The 5,157-nt window shown below is 37.2% G+C and overlaps 2 non-coding genes across 2 annotated transcripts; both read left to right on the top strand.

Annotated features, from left to right (window-relative positions):
* The first annotated feature begins 3,198 nt into the window (after positions 1-3,198).
* On the top strand, positions 3,199-3,271 carry TRNAA-CGC (transfer RNA alanine (anticodon CGC)). The gene has a single exon. It is a non-coding gene; the product is annotated as a tRNA-Ala (tRNA).
* A 356-nt stretch (positions 3,272-3,627) lies between these two features.
* Positions 3,628-3,699, top strand: TRNAT-UGU (transfer RNA threonine (anticodon UGU)). Its single transcript has one exon. It is a non-coding gene; the product is annotated as a tRNA-Thr (tRNA).
* Positions 3,700-5,157: the final 1,458 nt, after the last annotated feature.

Below are 5,157 nucleotides of genomic sequence, written 5' to 3'. Positions count from 1 at the left end.
GTGTTACATGGTTATACTTGTTAAAAGATAAAAGCTCTGTTTCTCAAATCTTTCCAGAGTTTCTTCAATTTGTTAAAACTCAATATGGTGCTTCTGTTAAAGCTATTCGATCTGATAATGCACCTGAACTTGCTTTCAAATCTCTTCTGAAAACTCATGGCATCATGCATTTCTTTTCTTGTCCGTATACTCCGCAGCAAAACTCGGTAGTTGAACGGAAACATCAGCATATATTGAATGTTGCTCGAGCACTTTTGTTTCAATCTTGTGTTCCTTTGTGTTACTGGGGTGAGTGTGTTCAAACTGCGGTGTACTTAATCAATCGCACTCCTTCTCCTTTACTTGAAAATAAATCTCCTTTTGAACTGTTGACTAAACGTGTTCCGACTTATGATCATCTTCGAGTTTTTGGTTGCTTGTGTTTTGCTTCGACTCTGTTGAAAGATCGAAATAAGTTTAGTCCTCGTGCTTCTCCATGTGTCTTTCTAGGATATCCTGAAGGTTTTAAAGGTTACAAACTTTTTCATCTAGATACAAAAACGTTTTCAGTATCTCGGAATGTTGTTTTTCATGAATCTGAATTTCCTTTTTCAAAACAGAAACAATCAGATGGTTTTTCTTCTTTCTTTGATCAAGATGTTTTACCTTTACCTGTTCCAGATTCTCCATTTCCTGCTTTCTTTGATTTAGGAAATGATGTTACTGATACTGATTTATTTTCTGATTCGAATGATGATTCTTTCTTGCCTAACAATTCTTCTGAGCCTATTCTTCCTTCCACGACTAACAACTCCACTTCCACTTCATCTTCATTACCTTCATCTCGTTCTAAACGTCAAACTAAACCTCCTGCCTATTTGGATCAATATCATTGCTTTCTTCTTAATCAACTTCCTACTCTTCCTGTTCATCCCACTCATACCACCTCTTACCCTATCTCTTCTTATCTTTCATATGATAAATATGATGAAGATCATAAACGCTTTCTTCTTTCTATCTCTACCCATAAACTTCCTCGAAACTATCGTGAAGCTGCTCTATCTGAAGAGTTCCGTAATTCCATGAAAGCTGAGATGGTTTCTTTAGAAGACAGTGGGACTTGGTCAGTGTGTCAACTACCTCCAGGCAAACAACCTGTTGGGTGTAAATGGATTAATACCATAAAGTACAACCCTGATGGAACGGTGGAACGACATAAGTCTCGCGTGGTTGCCAAAGGATACACACAGCTTGAGGGTTTGGATTACTTGGATACGTTCTCTCCAGTGGCTAAGATCGGCACGTTTCGTAATCTTCTGGCCTTGGCAGCTGCTAAACAGTGGTCGATTACTCAACTTGATGTGAGTAATGCGTTCTTAAACGGAGATCTTGATGAAGAGATCTATATGAAGCTTCCTGAAGGATATGAAGAGCTTACAGGGAAGAAAGTTCCGGCGAATTCTGTTTGCAAACTTCATAAGTCCATCTATGGTCTGAAGCAAGCTTCACGGCAATGGAATCATAAACTCTCTACTGTGATTCTTGCTGATGGTTTCAAACAGACGCATTCGGATCATTCTTTGTTCATCAAGTATGTTGATAAGAAGTATCTTGCAGTCCTCGTTTATGTGGATGACATCTTGATAGTGGGTAATGATGATACTGCTGTGGAAGCTTTCAAGATGGTTCTCAAGAATGCCTTCAAGTTACGTGATCTTGGTCCTGCAAAATATTTTTTGGGCTTCGAGATTGCACGTAATGCGAGTGGTATCTCCTTGAATCAGCGTAAATATGCGCTTGAGTTACTGGAAGAAGCTGGTCTTCTAGGCTGCAAACCGTTATCGGTTCCGATGGAGCCAAATCTGAAGCTTTCTCTTATTACTGGTACACCTCTGAGTGATGCAAAAGTCTACAGGAGATTGGTTGGAAGATTGCTTTATCTCACGCATACGCGTCCTGATATCACATATGCCGTTCACAAGCTGAGCCAGTTCATGTCCGCTCCAACTGATTCTCATCTTCAAGCCGCATATCGAGTTCTTCGTTACCTTAAGAATGATCCAAGTCAAGGACTCTTTTATTCGGCTTCCTCTCAGTTGAAGCTTACAGCATACTGTGATGCGGATTGGGCAGCTTGTCCAGATTCACGGCAATCTATCACCGGCTACTGTGTCTTCCTTGGTGACTCGTTGATATCATGGCGATCCAAGAAACAACAGACAGTCTCTCGGAGTAGCTCGGAAGCAGAGTACAGAGCCATGGCGGATGCGACTTGTGAGCTGATTTGGATTACTACCTTACTGGATGAGATGCATTGTTCATCTCTTGCTCCTGCAACGTTGTTTTGTGATAATCAGTCGGCTCTTTACATCGCCTCCAATCCGGTCTATCATGAGCGTACCAAACATGTGGAGATCGACTGTCATGTAGTTCGTGAGAGGCTGCAGAGTGGATTTCTGAAGACGCTTCATGTTAAGTCTGAGCTACAACTTGCAGACATCCTAACGAAGGCAGTTCAACCCGGTTTGTTCAAGAGTTTACTTAGCAAGATTGGAATACACAGTGTGTGTCTTCCATCTTGAGGGGAGGGTATTAGAGTATCTATTTCAAATACTTGGTTTGGTTTCCTTTTGCCTAATCAATGGTTTAGATTACATTCACTAAACCGGGTCACTATATATATTTGTAAAGTGATACTTTGTACAGTTTGAGAAAGATGAATATACTGTTTACAATTTGTAACAAACTCTTTCTTCCTCGATGAGCTCAAGCTCTAATACGTTACATTGAGTTGTACCAAAATATTATTGGGCGGGGTACCTTCTCACAAAACAATAACAAGGTTCATTGCTCTTATATTTTAAGAAACAACAGCGGATCAACTCTGTATTTCTTAGGACTAACATCATCAATCCCTCTCCTTGCCGCTACTTTGTACAAACCGTTAGGTCTAGTTAGCTGGTTTCATCCATCAGCTTTCATGTTCTTGAACACAATCATCGCATGTTGCTCAAGCAACTCAATCCCACACAATATCTTTAGAATCCAGTAATACTCTTTCTTATCCAGAAACTTACTATAACATGCTGATTACATCTCCTTCACCCGTAAACGATAACCATGAGTAAATCGGGCTTTCAACCTTTGGGCCTTACAATTGGTTAGCCCGTTTCCGGTGAGACACAAAGAGAAAAAAAAACATAAAATTGACTATCGTTCGGGGATGGAGCTCATATGGTAGAGCGCTCGCTTCGCATGCGAGAGGCACGGGGTTCGATTCCCCGCATCTCCACCTTCTGTTGCAGTTTTCTTTTGCCACGCCAGTTTTATGGCATCAGAAATACAGAACAGTCGCATCCACAACGTATTTCTCATCTGAAACCGATTCTATCACAGCCATCGCCATGAGTTCTCAAACAACAAAAGTGATGATGATACACTAGCTCTAAGTAAGTCGGACATGACAGCTGAGGTTAGTGTTTCCTCCAACAAACCACCTGACGTTCAAGAAAAACACCACAAGAAACTAATATTCTAAATTCATAACACTCTACACGAGGAATCCATTGGAAAAAAGCTCCTTTTTAATCATCAGTTATGGAATATACTTGAATCAAAAAAGAAACAACAGTTTCTAGTGCCTGTGATGCCTCCGTAGCATAGTGGTATTGCGTTCGCTTTGTAAGCGAAAGGCCGTGAGTTCGATCCTCGCCGGGGGCTTTCATTTAGAGATTTTTTTTTTATGTTTCAGTTTTATTAGGCTTAATGTGATTTAGAGATGTTTTTCTGTTTTATTTTTATTTGGCCCAATGTGACTTTTTCCTCCTCGTAGTATAGACAAGAATATAATAAGTTTGGGATCCAAATAAGTTTTACATTATTTGTTGCATATAATATATTTATAATTCCTGCTTAAAATTAGAATAATAGAGATTTTAAAACCCAAAAACTCAAGAGATATTAATGCATACAATTTTATTTATTATCGTTTATGAAAAACCGATCGATGTCACTATATTTGTCTGCTTCGACATCAAACTACAACATATATTTGTAAGCTATACGAAAACCACATAACTACAATATATTTCTAGGTACAATAACATGTCAAAACAAATTTGCCTAGTTCACATTATTGATCTCTTCATCTTCGCGTAGGTATACAAAGAATATTGCCCAAATTATGTTTTTTTTAAGTTTGGGATCCAAAGAAGTTTTGCATTATTTGTTACATATAATATATTTATATCTCATGCTTAAAAGTATAATAACAGAATAGTTATAACCCAAACTGAAAAGATATTGATGCATACAATTTTATTTATTATCGTTTATGAAAAGCCAATTGATGTCATTATAGTAACATGCCTCGACATCAAACTACAACATATACTTGTAGACTACAACATTATAGTAGTCTGCCTCAACTTATGTCGTATCTGAGCAGCAATTGAGAAAAAAACTTGCTGATTAAAAAAAACATGCATCAATTCAATCATCAACATTGACTTTAATCAGATCTGAGCATAGTACACGATACTAATGAAATCAATGTGAAAATTTGAGATCTGTAATAATATTCATCAAAAGTCAAAGACTTCCATCAGATTCAAGCACTAACACATGAAAAAAACTGCTTCTTAAAAAGAAATTTAAAAACATGAATCATTTAAAATATGTTCATCAAAAGTCAGAGACTTTGAACAGATCTGAGCATAGTACACAATATTAAGAACAACGAAGTGAAAAATTGGCTTCTGTTATAATCTTCATCGAAAGTCAAAGACTTTCATCAGATCTAAGCACTAGCAACAAGAAAAACCTTGAATTTAACAAGTATAACCAGAAACACGATTAAGATATGACTATATATTTTCTGAAGGAAACAAAAACAATTTTTAACAACAAGAACAAGAAAGAAGAGATTTAAAACGTTAAAAATTAAAATGCCCCCATAAATTCTAAATGTTGATAACATTATATATGTTTTCTTCAGACTTATGTTTGAAGTCGGTTAATTTTTGTTTTTCACACTTATATTTGTTTTTTCGGACTTATATTTGTTTTACTTCTTCTTATTATATTGTGATCTTTTCTCTCCTAGTCTGTCAAAGGACAATTTTTCAATTCTCTGTTAAAGCCTGCATCTGTTGACATCTGGTCTCTTACTCAAAGGTT

Source organism: Raphanus sativus, unplaced genomic scaffold (assembly GCF_000801105.2).
Source record: "Raphanus sativus cultivar WK10039 unplaced genomic scaffold, ASM80110v3 Scaffold1608, whole genome shotgun sequence".
Taxonomy (NCBI): Eukaryota; Viridiplantae; Streptophyta; class Magnoliopsida; order Brassicales; family Brassicaceae; genus Raphanus; species Raphanus sativus.
Note: the sequence above shows the minus strand (reverse complement) of the source record. Positions and strands in the feature narration are given on the sequence as shown.